General features: G+C 45.5%; 1 protein-coding gene and 1 non-coding gene across 6 annotated transcripts in view; both read right to left on the reverse strand.

Annotated features, from left to right (window-relative positions):
* The window catches only part of nrxn2b (neurexin 2b), a 1,016,923-nt gene that overhangs the window by 398,250 nt on the left and 600,803 nt on the right, over positions 1–17,870 (reverse strand). The window lies entirely within an intron of this gene.
* On the reverse strand, positions 15,236–15,309 carry trnaa-ugc (transfer RNA alanine (anticodon UGC)). The gene has a single exon. It is a non-coding gene; the product is annotated as a tRNA-Ala (tRNA).

Below are 17,870 nucleotides of genomic sequence, written 5' to 3' on the forward strand. Positions count from 1 at the left end.
TACAATGGTAAAATCGTTACAGTTGTCAACGATACCCTAGTCTCCTGTCCTTTGGCCAGTCAGCTCGCCAGTCATCACCGTTACCCACATGCCTGTCATTACAGACGCCGTTGCTCAATCGAACCCCGGCGGCTGGTCAGGTCTCCAACCATTGATTAACGGAACCCAATGCCTGCGTTAATGACGGCGCCAAGCCACGCGCCTGCCTCTGCCAAACAACACCGCCTATCGTTTATGAACACGGCCCAGTACAGAAGGAAAAAAATAATAGTAATTCTGCTAGGGGGAAAACAACAACAATCGTAAAAGTAAATCGGTCACATTCACAAAAGGCGTTTTTGTTGATTCGAGATGAGAAGAGTTTCCTAATTGGTCCGTTTGCCCAGCAGATGGGACTATCGGGGTAAAAACATTCTGGATTCCTGCTTGGTTGAGGAGTACTGTACGTGGAGTGTGTATGTTTGTGTGTGTGTGTGTGTGTGTCTGTTTCCTACTGAGGAGTATAGATGGTAATTGTTCTCCCTCCAGATTCCAGAGTGATTCGCTGAGAGAGACAATGCTAGAGGCAGTGCTTGATTAACAAACTCTCCGACACAGTCACCCGCATCAACAGAAGCATTCAGATGCACACAACAAAAGAAACGCACACTTTCTCGCCTCTTACTCACTCTGACACTTTCACTCTCTTTGGATTCCCGGGAAATGACAGCAATTATGGACCACATTAGCATGCAAAGGTCTCAACAGAATGAGACGGGCGTTCAGATTGAGCATAGGGAGCAATCAAATGCTGTCAGAGTGGTAAGTGTTGAGAGATACAGCGACACATTCACAGTCTAGAAAAATGTATCGATGCCTTGACTTTCTGATGTTGGAGTCTGCTTCCCAGATCAAACTAAAAGGCCCTCTGGCTAGACATCAGACATGGCTTTGAACTAGTGAGGTCAGTTTTAAAACAAAAGCCTTGCGCTATTCACAATCACACGCAAGCACACGGTCACCTCTACTGACCAAACACATTTGCAACCCCTCTTCAGCATTGGTAGACTACTGCATTCACAATTATGATTGGACAAAAATGTTGTTGGTTAACTCTGCCAATATCATTTTTTTGAATAATTATGTAGCAATTCCACTTGGTTTTTAATCCACAGTGTCACTATGTTTAATTACCTGATTGCAGTCCCCATTGAATTAGTACTAATGCATACCCACAAGCCAGTGGTGTTCTCAGAATAACTATATCTTCCCACCTTAATGAGTCATAATGATAATCTCTTCCATTCTATTTGAATAATATATTAAAGCATGTGAGCGATATTATATCGAAACCTCTACTATAATTCCTTGCGGGCCAAATTCTCTGATTTGCTAGTCTAATTCCCATCTGTAGCTCCTTAGGCTTAGTCTGGCTCTAGCTGTTGAGGACGAGACAGACGGCAGGGGAAGTCTGCTTGCATCGCACCCCTGTGGCCGGCCAGTTTCAGTAACATATGCAACAAACAGCCTCAACGCCTTAGGATCACAAACACAAATCTGGGCCATGCTTGACCACACATTCTCCATGTGGCTTAACGCGGTGCATGACATGGGGAATTGAGCCCTTTCAGGATGACACAATGGCCAACACGTGCAGACAATCATGCCCCGCTTGTTCGCGTGCACGGATGAGCAAACACACACACAGACACACTTACACACACACACACACACCATACAAATAAGCACGCGGCACTTAATTCCTCAAAAACAAATCGCTATACGTGTGTACAAAACAGAACAAAACTGTCTGAGCTAATGCAATTTCTCAGCAATGCAATCTGTTGCCCCCCGCGTGGAAATGAAGGCGGTGGTGCGGAATTCACATCTTCATCTCAGCCCATTAATAGCACATCCAAATCCTGCTAGGGTATGCACAGCTCCAAGGCTTTGAATAGAAACCCTTGTGGCTCCTTCAAAAGAAAAGCAGCCCTTCCTTCCTAGCGCCAAGGCTTGGTTCCTGACACAATAATAAGACTCGGTGCTGGGGTTTGCTGAATCTGACACAGTTTATCTGAATGCGTTGCACAATGCAGCACTTTAGTTTCAAAAGGAACAATGCATTTAGCTAGTCGCGTGCCTTTTGAAATGGAAAATGGGTTTTTGTTTGAATGGTGAATGTGTATAAGTATGTAGGTTTGCGTCAATGGCATAGTTGGACCGCTATTCATCCTGAGGGGATGTAAGCACTCTCGTCTTGTGCTTGTCATTTTGTTGATATAAAACTGCCATTTTAATAACAACAACCGCAGCACTGTCAGTACAACGCCCACAGCCCTCTGGCAGTTGGTATAATGATAAACCTAAAGGGCCAAACATTGTCAAGGAAGCTACAACAAACACACACCCACACACACACACACACACACACACACACACCCACACCCACACACACACACACACACACATACACCCACACACACACCCACACACACACCCACACACACACACACACACACACACACACACACACACACACACACACACACACACACACACACACACACACACACACACACACACACATACATACACAGCACCCCTCGCTGTTCCCGTGCTGCTATTTCCCAGTTTGTCAGCAGGGGCCGCTCCTGTGGGACCAGTAGAACACAGTCGACAGCAGAGGGTGACGCGGTGTAGAGCACCCAAGAGGGCTCACTGTAACAACAGCAGCACACACTCCTCCTCCTCCCATAATCTGACAACCCACCGCTAACAACAGCCAACAACAACAACAGCAGCCGACACCTCCCAACACGTACCCGGGGCACGACTTAAGCTGCTAGTGAAATGCTAGAGTGTAGCATTGACATGCATACACTATTTACTGCGTATTGACGTAGCTAACATGGACATACTGCACGATCAATTGTATTAAATCCCTGGGTAGGGCTAAGAGGAGGACACTGGACTTAATGTGATGCTCCAAACTGCAATGACTTAGAGTTGAACACATATAGTCTGTTCATCAGCTATGGGATTGAAATCTTTAAGTGCCATCTACCACGGAGCCAAGTCAGCAGTGACACTCCTTTAAGCTGCAAGCCTTAGGGACTCAGAATGGCCTGGAACCCGTGTAGTAGGAAGAGAGGGTCAAATGCTGACAAATGGACAGTGTGTGCCTGCGCCACGGTGAAGAGGGGTGAGACATCAGCAACTAATCCATCTGCTGTATTTCCCTGGTACTGCCGTGAGCAGAGGTCAGCTTCATTCTCTTTTCTTCTCTCTCTCTCGCTCCCTTTCTTTCATCTCTCCTCTTTCTCCTCCACCCATCACTTTCTCTGACAGCCTTCCTGTCGTTTCTACTTCAGCCGCTTTGACTGACAGTGGCACTACACTCTAGAGAACCTGAGAGGACAGTGAGGTCACAGTCTGTGCGTCAGCACAAAGGACAGCTTCTTAAATGAGCCTCTGGTGACGTAAGGTGCGTTCAACATGGTAAAGTTTGGGGGGGGGAGAAAAAAAAAGGCGAACGAAGGTTCTGTTTCGGGTCTAAACTGTCATCAACAAATGATGTTAGTACATGTGGAAGGAATAGTAGTCCTTTGCGGTTGAAACATTACTGCCAAAATGCCACAGCAATCCTTACAAAAATAAACATTTTGGGATGTTCATTCATATCGTTTTATTGAAATTGTTACCAAGCAACATGCTTGCTGCAAACATCACCCTTGAACCTCTACTATGGCCCCTGCTAACAAACATCAGGTCAATTGATTTCTATTAGTCTTGACAATTGTATGCGTCTATTTTCAACCTATAACTGCCATGTATTATACTGTCATTATATCTGAGATCTATGAGTCATGGGAATTAACAACACCGCTCTGTGAGGCCAAAATGATAATTATATGAATGGTCTGATTGATTGGAATATGCATGGAGGGATGATCCAAATGATCACCCACTAGGTTTGACAAGGTCCTAACGAGGGGACGAGTGTGTGGTGAGGGAACGATTGACTCGGTCTGCCCCAGACAGTGATTAGAGGGAGGTAGGAGGAGGTAAAGATGGCTGCCGCTCTGGCTCACTAGGTGGGAGCTGATTACCTATCCAGGCGGACAGGCAGGCCTGGAAAAAATGTGCCTTTCCTCACAACCGGCCAATAAGGACCTCTCGTCTGCATCACAGGAGGGGAAGAAGTGGAAGAATTGGAAGACCGAGAGAGTGAGAGTAAGCGAGAGCGAGAACGAAAGAGAGAGAGAGCGAGAGAAAGAGAGAGAGAGCGACAGAGAGCGAGAGAGAGAGAGAGAGAGAGAGAGAGAGCGAGCAAGAACACGAGAGAGAGTGCGCGAGAGAGAGAGCGAGAGAGCGAGAGAAAGCAAGAGAGAAAGAAGCCCATAGACACAGTCTCCATGATGGGGTGATTAGGGAAGACGAGGGGAAGGCGAAAAATGAGGAAGGTGTGAATTGTGAATCGATGGAAAGCATACCCCACAGTCACACATCACTAGTGACACCAACACGCTCCGAGCTTCAGAGGTTGATGCACAACACATGCCTATGATTTCTATTCCATTTCTTACCTCTACACTATGAAGATAAGGGGATACCAAAGGGGGCCTTGCTCATTAAGGGCACGTTGACACACAGTACTTCAGCACCACCACTCAAGGCTTGAGACAAACGGTAAGTGCCTTCTTCGCCCTTAACAGTTCATTGTTGCAGGTTCAGAGGAATCTGTAAAGACTGCATGACTTTCTCTCCCAGTATGAGATTACAAATAACCTTGAGATATACGGGCAAAAATAAACAACTTCGGCTGTATGTTTTTTTCTTCTACTCTTCCTGTCGTGAGTAGCCGCAGGTCCAATTGGTATTTTCTGTGGGTAGTGGGAGGAGGATCGAGCTATTGATGCTCGAGGAGTGCAAAATGGCCTCCTCTAGTGTGCCCACACACACACAAGGACATACACATGCACTGACACAGACACCGGAACCCTCACTGGCCCTCTAGAACTAGTGCAACTAACTGACTTCCAACACGCAATCCGGGGCCCCTGTGGACAGTCAAACTGAGCCCCCAGGCACAGTCCACTAATTGCAAACTCTTCCCGTGTCATGTGACTAGCGCCTATCAATTAGGGAAACTTTCTTTCCGTGTCCATGGGCAACTGTGGGATCTCATTTGGGAAGCTCACATGTGAGAGTCTATTGGGGAGGGAATCGGTGCACGCAAGCTTTACTCAGTAACTATGGGTGGAGGATGGACTCACTCTACTGGGAACTTGGCCTATTCCTGTGAGGGAATAGGCCTTTGTTTTTTAACAGCTAACCAATTTTCCAGTAGTTTGTTCACAGGATAACAAAACGGCAAGACAAGAACATGTTATGGGGGTTGTGAAGCGCGACAGGATACATTTACAAGCAACACAACTTCTGAGGAGCTATCTGAGAGTAACACAGACAAAATATTGGTTATTTAATATCGGTATTTGAATTCCGAGTTGCACAGGGCTGACAAGTGAGGAACCATACATTTAAAGTCTTTATGAGCCGAGGCAGGCCTTTGAATTAAAGCTCAATCAATACTACGCTTGAAAACTTTTCACCTTCTCAACACCTCGAAACATCAAACAGTCTGTAACATCTGAGCAAAACAGTCAGTTTTTGTTTTCCCCACCGCCAAATAAAACCCCTTCAACACAGGAAATTGCTCCCACATAAACAAGTGAAAGCTAGTTAGTGCGACATATCAAAAGCCAGACAGACACCCACTCTGTTCATCAGTATGCATCACCTCACCAGGTGAGCTGTCATTCAGTGACACATTTCACTCTCATAGGAAGTTGTCTCCAAAATGGCCACACCCATAGTTTCACCAGTTCACACAAACTCTCCCTGGCCTGAGAAACTGCAGCCACACCCATCGATCCGCCCACCCTCTCTCGCTCTCCCTTGACCAATCTATTGTTCCACCTCCATAACCTGCTCCGAGGCACTAGACATCCCCTGCTACCATGGCAGCCAACTGGAGGGGAGGACAAGGCGGCTGATTCATCTATTAATAACACTGGTAGGCAGTAGGTTGCTGCTAGTGGTGGTGGTGGTGTGGGGGAAGCAGGGACCCGAGGAGAGCTGGGAGCTGATGAAAGTCTGTTTGGCCCTCCGAGTGGGAGGAAGGGAGGGATGGGATGGATGTGTAAAGAGGACACAAGGTCAGGAGGAGAACGCTGGCCATTGAGAGAGTGGGCTGGAAACGTATCTGCCATATTGCAGTGACCCTCGCGCTACTCTAGCAGACTAACTCTTGAGAGGAGGATCTCGGGAAATAGTTGTTTGTTTAGCGTTATGATAAAGCATCATGTCCTCGAGCAAGGTTTCCCAACTCTAGTCCTGGAGTGCACTCAGCAATAACACATTTTTGTTGTAGCCCCAGACAAACTCGCTTGATTCAACTTAACAAGGGCTTGATGATAAGTTGACAAGTTGACAGGTGTGCTTGTCCAGGGCTACTATAAAAATGTGTGCTGTTGGTCGGACTCGAGGCCTGGAGTTGGGGAACACAGTCTGAGAGCGCTGTTTCTCAAGTTCCAGTATATGAACCAGCACTGGATCCTGGGATGTTCCCAACTGGCCCATCACAGTTGGCTGGCTTTGATTTAGAAAGTTAATATTTTTGCATCTATAAGGGCCTCCTAGGGTATAATTTCTGACCTCATGCCAAGGGCAAATCTAAGTGACTAACCATATTGACAGCTAGCCTCTCGTTATGCATCTTGTCCCCATTACGGGGTCATGAACTCTGTAACACATGGGGTCATGTTCACCCCTCTCTTAATATGTCACCATCTCTTTAATGCCACTGGGTGTTAATGTAGGGTCCCCAGGGTCCCTGGAGGCGTGGTCTTATCCGATTAGGCCCCGACTGAGCACTTCCTCATCTGTCACCCGTCGCCACGGCGCATTGTCAGCCACTGACGGGACAGATAAGTGACGGGTGATTAGCATCCCCCTCCCCCATTGGCCCTAGCAGAGAGTGGAGGCGGACGGGGTCATCTTGTTAGTGCCAAAGGGGCCGTGGAAATGAGATGTGACTGACGTTCCAGGACATTACTTACACACACTGACATGAGAGGAGAGCCAGGCTATAAATACCAGCTCTCAAGGCAATTTAATTAGAGTAGACACAGACATAGGTGTTGCATGGGAGGGAAGAACTCATTCTTTCTCCCGTTCAAAAAAAACTGAGGAAAGCCAAAGCACGACAGCATGTTGCAACGCCCTGTATTAGCACCGGAGCAAAAGCCTGCCCACCATGTGGGTCTCCTAGACCAAGATTGAAGAAGAGAGTAAAGATCTCATTATCTGACTTATTCAAGTATCTGAACTCAATAGCAGAGCATACTGAAAACGTACAAATATAGTATTTCACTGCTACTTCACTGTCCATGTTCAGCAGGCTTACGTTCAGATGCGAGTTCAAGGCCCAATGTCATTTTCCTGCAGACGGAGCATAATTAACAAGTGAAAAAGGAAACATCTCAGCCTATCGTCCTTTCGATCGGTCTCGCCTTTTGTCTCCCTCCTCTATAACTCTGGCCTGATAAGTCGAGTTGGAGCGGCAGAACCCCCCCCCCCCCCCTCCCTTATCGGGTGACTCGACGGAGGCCCCCATTGTTTATCATGGGCTCCGGTAATGGGACAGAGTAATTTCTCATTTGTAATAATATCAAAAAGCAATTACCACTGCCGTGAATAAAAGTCATTGAACAATGGTGGCCATCAATCATCTGAGAGGAAGCATGGGACGAGAGAGAGCGTTTCCCGCTTAGTGTTTATTGTCATTTTTTCCCTCCTTTGACGGTGAAGTCAGCTGTTTATATTTGTTTGTTGTGTATTGTGAAAGGGCAATGACCTGTGGCAGAGATGCAAGATATGCATTTCATTTAGAGTACAGTCGGAGGAAATGTAATGCGGCAACCTATAATACAGTGGATTGTGATTAGTTTTATTCGCTTTTGTATTCGAGTTGTTTTCCTGTGCGGGATTTTCTCTCAGGGATTTGTTATAGGACCAGTCTGACCATCGATTCATTTTCACATATAATATACAATCTCTGCATGCCCTCCATTCTCTGACCCCTCCCCCCCATCTATCTCTCCATCATCTCTCTCCGTCTCTCTGAATAATCCAAGGTCTTTATTTAGAGCTCTCTAGGTAAAGGTGAAATGTCTGCCACTTCCTAATGATGTCTGTCGCTGTTGCCCCCAATCTCACGAACCACCCTGAAATAAACATGAGCCTGTGGGAGTGTGAAAGGAGAGAGAGAGAGGGGGGGGGGGCAAAGAGGGAGAGAGAGGAGGAGGGAAGAGGAAGAGCTATACAGTGGCTCTGTGTTACAACATCTTAATATCACGGAGCAGCTTGTAAATGTGCATATTTTTGTTTAAGTGAAGAGACGTGAGGCACGAGGAGGTTTAGCTTGTAATGTCGTTATACAACTCTGGTCACTAGGCATCGTCTTTGCAAACCATGTGACAAGACAACCTATAATCTTAAAAGCACATATGGATGTAATTATGCAGAGCTGAGTGTTCTGTATAGACAGAGCCACCCTCCTAGCATTTCCAGAGGTGTAATTTTCAAATTGCTATCGACTCCTTTTTATCCCCCCACATAACCCAAATTAATTTCAAGCTTCAGACCATTATATATATGAATATTAAATGATGAGATTGATTGTTAGCCTGAAATGGGCGTTAAGGGTCGTATTGTCAAGTTGAAGGGATACGGTTGTTCATATTAGCATGTTAGCTGATATCTATAGACTTCCAGGCATTGCGCTAATGCTTGTTAGCATTGGCTTACAAAACTACCTCTAACTTCCTTCGTACTGAAAATCCACAAGTTCACCTGACTCTGGGGAAGTAGAAAAGTATCCCTTTAACCCCTTGAAAACCCTAAAGGGGCTACTGGTGCTGGAACCTTATCAGAGTAATGTTTATGCAAACTGGCAGCCTCTAATGAGGATTCTACTCTGTGTGGGACGAGGTGAGTTTTTATATTTTACCATGTGAAGTGCGTTGAACAGCAGGAATGGAGCAGAGCTATGCAAATCCAATGAATTAAATGATTTGTGTTATTATTAGTATGTATAATAGTTTAGTATGAGACTTTCTATGATTCTATTCGATCATGGAGGGAAAAGAGGTACATAAATACTGCAATGTCAGTTTGGTTTGATTCAATTGAATCCACAGTTGCCGACATCTTCTTTCCTTTCCTCGCCACCTTCTTCCTTATTTCTCCCCACCTTCAACACTTAGCATGCACCGTGTCTCGGTTCCATTTCCTGTCCACACTTCATACGGTGACAGCTCACAGCCAGTGTCAACACTATGACACTGTATTCCTCTCACCTCTCCCTCCCCATCTCCTGTCCTCCTCTCCAGGCCCTGTTCCACAGCAGGTCATCCTTCCTGTGAGAGGAGGATGGATGCCATTAACCTTTGTCATGTGATCTCATCAAGGGCGGACGCTGAGGTCCCCCGGGGGTTTAGAGGGTCTATTGGAAAGTGTGGAAAGTGTGCGGGTACACGTGTGAGTGTGCATCTGTCTGAGTGTTGGCGTGTGCATCAGCCTCTGAGAGGCTGTATGGAGGTGACCCTCTCAGTTGATCTCGTTAGCATTCCAGCCAGGCATCCGGCAGTAGGAGGCTGGCCCAGCCATAAAAAGAGAAGGCCACCCGGGAGCACATTAGAACAGAGCAGAGCCAGGGGACAGGACATAATCTGCTGTGTGTCAGCGGGAAAGCCTGATGCTATTACACCACAACTGTAAGGTTACGACCCCGACACAGGGCCTGAGTGCCCCTGTGTTCCTCTATATGCCCTAGGCAGGCTGACCTCCAAGTCAGATAGAGCCGAGGTAGAGACGGGCTGATGATGTGGTTTAGAGTCAGTTTACTGTATTGGTTGTCCTGCTGGGATTCAACTAGATTATTTTGTGAAAAAGATGCACTAAGCACATCGAAGTGGATAACACTTTAAAGTGATTCCACTTGTTCCAACCTAGAAAAGAATGACTTGGTTAGGTTTGTGTCTCACTTGGGTATGGTCTGAGAAATAAAATAAAGAAATATTGAAAGGCCACATGTACTCTGCCTCTGTCTACAACTCTCTCTTTAACCCTTTCCCTCGCCCTGTCTCTCGTCCTCTTACTCTCTCTTTCCCTCTCCTTGACATTAAGACTTGCTCAGTCTTTCTCTCTCTCAATCAACACATGTGAGAGGCAGCAGAGGAGACAGACAGAGATAGGAGTATTACTAAGCATGTAGATTCAACAAAGACCAGATCAACCTACAGTGGGGTTTTGCTGCGTATGTGTGTGTGTGTGTTTGTAATACACACGCCTAACATACACTGAAGGCAAAACATCTCTTAACCATCACGTTTAGCTGCGGATTAAGACAAAGTTGTCACCCCCCCCCCCCCCCCCCCCCCCCCTTTTGAAGTGTGAACTGACAAACTTGACTTTACACATTAAAGTCTGAGAGATCCATGTTTCCGCGGAAAGTTTCAACCCTGGCAGAGTATGAACAGAAATAGACGGCTGCCAGTCTATTGCTACGGGTCTGCATCACCAGCGCATCTGAAAGCAGATGAGTGACACGGGGAGTTTGCTGGGAAGAGAGGCAGCATCAGCAGACAAATGAGTGACAAGGGGAGATTGCTGGGAAGAGAGGCAGCATCAAGCAGACAATTGAGTGGGTTAGGGGCTGTAGGTGAGCTGGAGGTGTCAAAAAAGCCTGGATGAGCTGACGGTAAATATTTAAATCGCTAGACTGGACACTCCCTCTGGCCACTGTGCTTGGCGCAACGGAGCAGCTGTCTGTGTGTGTCTATCAAATCAAATTGTATCTGTCATATACTTCATAAAACAACAGGTGTAGACTAACAGCGACATGTTTACTTACGGGCACCTCTCAACAATGAAATAAATAAATAAATAACACACGGAATAAATAAACACACAATGAGTAACTATTACTTGGCTATGTACAGTACCAGTCAAAAGTTTGGACACACCTACCTCATTCAAAGGGTTCATCTTTATTTGGAATGTTTTCTACATTGTAGAATAATAGTGAAGACATCACAACTATGAAATAACGTACATGGAATCATATAGTAACTGAAAAAGTGTTAAACAAATCAAATATATTTCATATTTTAAAGTTGAAACCCTTTGCCGTGACAGCTTTGCAACCAGCTTCATGAGGTTGGAATGGAGGTATGCCTTGTTAAAAGTTCATTGGTGGAATTGCTTCCCTTATTAATGCGTTTTGAGCCAATCAGTTGTGTTTTGTGACAAGATAGGTGATGGTATACAGAAGAAATCCCTATTTGGTAAAAGACCACGTCCATATTATGGCAAGAAACATTTTAAGACCTTTGAAAGTTTCTTCAAGTGCAGTCGCAAAAACCATCAAACACTATGATGAAACTGGCTCTCATGAGGACCGCCACAGGAAAGGGAGACCCAGCTTTACCCTCTGCTGCAGAGGATACGTTCATTAGAGTTACCAGCCTCAGAAATTGCAGCCCAATGAAATGCTTCACAGAGGTCAAGTAACAGAGACATCTCAGCATCAAATGTTCAGAGGAGACTGCTTGAATCAAGCCTTTATCGTTGATTTGCTGCAAAGAAACCACGACTAAAGGACACCAATAATAAGAGACTTGCTTGGGCCAAGAAACATGAGCAATGGACATTAGACAGGTGGCAATCTGTCCTTTGGTCTGATGAGTCCAAATCTGAGATTTTTGGTTCCAACCACTGTGTCTTTGTGAGACGCAAAGTCATTGGCTCCTGAGTGGTGCAGCGGTCTAAGGCACTGCATCTCAGTGCTAGAGGCGTCACTACAGACCCTGGTTATATTCCAGGCTGTATCACAACTGCCTCTGATTGGGAGTCCCATAGGGCGGCGTTGACCCAGCGTCGTCCGGGTTTGGCCAGGGTAGGCCGTCATTGTAAATAAGAATTTGTTCTTAACGGACTTACCTAGATAAATAACGGTTAAATAAAATACAAATTAAGAATAGGTGAACGGACGATCTCTGCATGTGTGGTTCCCACCCGGAAGCGTGGGGTGCATTGCTGGTGACACTGTGTGTGATTTATTTAGAATTCAAGGCACACTTAACCAGCATGGCTACCACAGCATTCTGCAGCGATACACCATCCCATCTGGTTTGTGTTTAGTGGGACTGTCATTTGTTTTTCAACAGGACAATGACCCAACACACCTCCAGGTTGTGTGAGGGATATTTGACCAAGAAGGAGATGGTGATGGTGTGCTGCATCATCTGATCTGGCCTCCACAATCACCCGACCTCAACCCAATTGAGATGGTTTTGGATGAGTTGGACCGCAGAGTGAAGGAAAAGCAGCCAACAAGTGCTCAGCATATGTGGGAACTCCTTCAAGCATTCCAGGTGTAGCTGGTTGAGAGAATGCCATGAGCGTGCAAAGCTGTCATCAAGGCAAAGGGTGGCTACTTTGAAGAATCTCAAATATAAAATATATTTTGTTTTAACATTTGTTGATTCATATGTGTTATTTGTGTTATTAGTTTTGATGTCTTCACTATAATATTCTAAATTTAGAAAATAGTAAAAATAAAGAAAAACACTTGTGTTTCCCAAACTGTTTTCATGTTATCCAGAGGTAAACAAATCATCGGCCAGAGCGTCAAGTGTGCGCTCTGAACCCTTCAAGAGCGAAACGAGATGGGTGGGGCTAAAGCTTAAGAGTGTGTGAACGGTAAACGATGCTGAATGGATGTAGACAATGGATGTAGCTCTTCACTAAATACCAAAACATTCAAAGGCCATTTTCTCAAAAGTGAGTCTACAAGTTTTTCTTAACTTTCAAAGCAGAATTATTTTCCCATTGTTCCTCTAAAATGCAGTGTATGATCTACCATTTTGTTACACTGTGCGGAGGAGGGTATCACATCTAACAAACCAAACACTGAAGTACGGTCATAGAAGGTAAAGTAAAAACCCCAACCGGTCCATGCATTAATACCAGTATGTTTAAATAGAGTATATCGCCCAGCCCTACACAGTGCGATCGAGTCAACAGACACACTCACTTCTACAATAGGGGGGCTACAACAGTAGGAACCATCACAGACCAAAACGGAGGCTTTTATCTCTCTTCTCCTTCTCGGGGAAGCTTGGGTTTTTGGGAGATGCTTGCCAAGAGGTAAGTGTGAAAAATGGGCGCAGCGCAGTGCCAAAGTAAAACTGTGCTGGATTTAAAGTGGAAGGGAGTGTGCTGTAGTGCTACTGCAGAGCTTGCCTTCGCTAGCGTGTTACTGATTTAATGAGTCACGACAGTGTCAGGAGATAAAGCATTTGATCAGAGATGGGAGTCCACAGCTACATTTATATGTGCATCTACTTACAAAGGAGAGGCTGGGACATCCGTGTGTGTGTGTGTGTGTGTGTGTGTGTGTGTGTGTGTGTGTGTGTGTGTGTGTGTGTGTGTGTGTGTGTGTGTGTGTGTGTGTGTGTGTGTGTGTGTGTAAAAGTATGAATGTGTGTGTAGAGTGGTATTAGGGGAGTATGTCAAGGCTATGCTAGAACTAAGAGGTCTACTACATGTTAGCTATGAAGCCATTCTGAAGCTTCATCCAGAGTACCTCATTACAAATCCCCCCGTCCCGTCCCGTCACCTCCACCTGTCGAGTATTAGGCCTTCTGCGACATTGCTTACCTGAGAGATGAGCAATCAATAAGGAGAAGGCACATTTTAATTGTCCACTCCTTTCTCCGCATGATTCCCCGTCCCTCTATCCTCTTCTACCACCGCCCTCATCCCTCGCTATCCCCACCCTTATCTTCACTCTGTTGCTCCTGTTCTTCAGTATGGATTATTCACAGCCGAGTGCAATTACTCCAGAGCACACTCACTATGCCACTGGCCACCTACGTCCAGTCCGACCGATAACCAACAGCCTCATTTGGGCCCATTACTTATTATTTATGACTCATTCTCCGGGTGAACACGGGCAGCCCCCGAGCCAGCTAATTGCGGCTGGAGCTGATTGTAATGCACACAAAAAGAACGCGCCCCCTTAAAGAACAATTACAGGGAGCACCTAGTCAAAAGCAGGTGGGAGGAGGAGGGAGGGGGGGGGGGTGTAAGGTTGAAGGGTGAGAGGGGTGTTGGCTAGTGATAAGTGAAAGCCCTACAGGCACTGAGCTGTTGGGAATTTCCTTAGGCATGATCATATTCTTGCCAACTGTCCTCAGGTCAGTGATGCAGGTCGTCAGGGTGGACGTCATTAAGATCCGGTTGACCTGTGGTCAGTATCTGGATTCAGACAGAGCATAGCCTCTCTTTACCATTTGAGTGGTTTTAATAATTACAATTACTATTGGCCGACTATGGACCAGTGTTCCAAATAGATGTTTTGCTACAATGCCATAAGCCTCGTGTATTTCACTGCTCCTGGCTGCCTAAGCTTGTTAGCGTCCAAAGTCCTTGAAGGACGACTGTATATCTGCAAAGTGACACCTTTTTGGTCAGTCAATGAAAATGAAAAAACGATTCCCCAGTGAAAGATTGCGAGAGAGAAAAGGACAGAGAGGAGGAAAAAAGGAGAGATTGAACAAAAGATGGTCTCGCAAAGAAGAAAGGCATTGGGAACCAGAGGAGAGCTATGGGTTGGAGAGTACAGAAAGAAAGAGAGAAGAGAGAGAGAGAGAGAGAGAGAGAGAGAGAGAGAGAGAGAGAAAGAGAGAATAGAGAGTGAATATGGTAAGAAGGAAGAGAGGGAATGCAGCCGGTACAGTATATTAGGGTCATCGAGGAATGTAGCTCGGGAGCGTGTGACTCATTAAAACTATGAGTCACTTCGCTCTCTCACCCTCACATAGAATTTGAGGCTTGGGCAGGAGCCCTGAGTGACATGCTGCATCTCAAACTCATCTCACCTTCTAGCCCCTGGTCCCCCCCACCACATCTTCTCCAGTGAGGGGATGAGTTATACAGATGTAAGATCTTAATTTGATCCCTCGTTTGTTGCTGAGACTTTTCCTGCACTGCAGGAAATGCAGATGAGCTTTGTGACTTACACAAATAATATTTAACTGAAAAATCTGTATTTCACTTTTCAAGTAGCCTACTTTTGGCCAGCTAATAGCCTAACCACTGATCAAGTAACATACGTTTTCATACTGGTCCCCTGTGGGAATCAAACCCACAACCTTGACATTGCAAGTGCCATGCTCTACCAACTGAGCCACATGGGACCATGTAACATTAGGGACTAAACGTTCAAATCCCATTGCAGGAGGATTAGTTTTTCTGTGACAATATAGGTCAAATTATTATCCTACATCTGTAAGACCAACGCCCCCACAAAATATATCCTTCTCTCCGGCTCTCTCTATTTCTCTTTCTCTCTCTTTGAGAAGGCCCAGAGGTGGATAGCGAATGGCAATAGTAAGATATTACTGAAGAGGAAAGTCAGAGAGGAAGAATGAGAGAGATGCATCATATTGCTGTCTTTCTCCCTATTTTTTTCATTCTTTCTTCTCTGTCTCTCACCCCGCCCCACTCTCTTTCTGATAAGGCCCAGGGGAGGTAGGCGAGGGCACACTCCCCTTCTCTCTCTCTGGGACACTTCCTGATGGACTCTCTCCACTGTCACTGTGATGACGTTTCTCCTTGACCGCTGTACCCTGACTGCTGCTGTAACTGGATCTCACCATGTCACCCAGGGAGGGAGCTGGAGTGGACAGACAGTGATACAGACGACTGATGTCGAAGAGGAGACTGTGTCGAAGAGGAAGTGTGGCGCCATTAGCTGAAGACACCGAGGTAGTGCTGAGCGATTAACCGGTTTTTAAACACCTAATTGAATGGCATCAGTTCAATTCTTTGAAATCAATTTCCATAGTTTTTTTTCTGGGAACAGATTGCACAGTTTCTCTAGAGATAAATACAATCCAGCCTGAACTGTGGGAAGTAGTGAGTTGTAGTTTCCAACAGGCCAATATTCTACATAGTTTAGCACAGAAAACGTGGTAATTACTGTAACTACAATGACCATAATCCATTGCGCATCTACTTGCTCGGCCTTGATAGCAGGTATTCAGCAGTCATCAGTAGTAAAATCACTGAGAAAGCTAAGCCAGGAAATAAAATCCATATTACAACCTATGTGTTGTGATATTTGTGTTCTTTCCTCTATGTTAGTTAATATCCCTATTCACCGTGATATATAGGCCTAAATTCATCACAAAACTGGAGAGCAGCATCTGTCCAGGGAAGTCCACAAACAGACAATTGCATAACCTACTACAGCATGGTCAAGCAAGTTAATGTTTCCAACTAGTTCGTCACCAGAGGAAAACGACACAACGAGATGAAACAATTCAAGTTGTATCTGTAAATGTTTGGTTTGTGATTAGTGTGAAGCCAAGTCCAAACTGGCTTCTTTGGTGCACCAGGACCAGTCACAGTTGAGCTCATTCAGATGTTGTTTTGTTTTAAAGAGTAGCCAAATGCTTGCTGACTTCCCTTGCATTCAATGTTACGGGGGGGGGGGGGGGGGAGTAACAATGTCATACTCCTTTTGACCAGACAGCATCAAATAGATGGCCTACACATACTGAGATAGAGAGGAGCTGTTTCACTCACTCCGAAGCTTTATCCAGTTATGAGACAAAATTGTGTTCTTGGTAATTTTTTGGTGGAAGCCTGGCTTTCCTTGGCATCCATTAATACATTCTACTGGCAGTCATAAAAAAATAAAAAAAATAAAAAAGTATACCTTAGTGATTTTGTCAGACAGCATATGCAGGAAAAAACTAACTAATATACACAACAATTTAAAAATGTTATGAAAGTAAAGTAATGTGAAAAAATAATGGTTAATAAGCAGTAATGCGCAGTCATTACCATCGTGGGACGTTTATAATTTTTCTTAAATAAATCAGAGTTGATACAGCATTCAACCCACATAATACATAGTGCATTTAATGTCATTTGAAAAAAAAATGAAAATTGAAAACGGATCATTTTTTGATAATAGAACCGAAACCGAACGCACCTCATAAAGCACTAATCGCTCGGCACTACAAAGAGGAGAGAGCTTTTATTTGGCCCTGTCAGCTAATTATAGCAAAGCCTCGTGCGTCCTGTTCAAGTGGGACATGTGAGTTATGAGGTGGAGTTGAAGTTTGTCGGGGTGTGTGTGTGTGTGTCTCTCTGTGTGCGTGCGTGCCCCTTTCCTGACACTTCTTTTCCACATGGCATACCCCAAGCGACTAGGCAGTGACGCAATCATCTCCTCCTACACACGGAGAATACTTTCACCTGTCCTCTTCCTCGTCATATTAGACATCTCTGCCTCTCACTTGCTCTTTGTCTCTCAGTTCTTTTTAAATCAATTCTACCAACCTTGTTCAACTTCTTGGTCACAGAAAGTGTTCCACACGTTTTTTTTTTGTCCTATTAAGAGACTTGTCTCAGGCTGTGTTTTGAGTTATTCTGTTGAGATGAATCACAGGCACACAGGGCTTACAGTAGAGGGGCTAGGGGGAGAGGAGCGGAGAAGGGGGGTTATAGCACCCGTTAGGCATTCATTACGGGGACGTGATGCCCGTACATGCCTGTGAGACCACTCCGCCTGGCTAGCTGCCTGCCTTCCAGCCTGCCTGCCAGGAACAAAGTACCTGTGAGCATAGGGCCTGCTTTCCACCTTCACCATATCCCTCTCTCTTACACACAGCCAGCTGCATTGCTTAGTTAGGACAATCCCCCCCCCCCCCCCCCCCCCCCCCCCAATAATCTGTGATAAAGTTGCG

This window comes from Oncorhynchus kisutch, linkage group LG16 (genome assembly GCF_002021735.2).
Source record: "Oncorhynchus kisutch isolate 150728-3 linkage group LG16, Okis_V2, whole genome shotgun sequence".
Taxonomy (NCBI): Eukaryota; Metazoa; Chordata; class Actinopteri; order Salmoniformes; family Salmonidae; genus Oncorhynchus; species Oncorhynchus kisutch.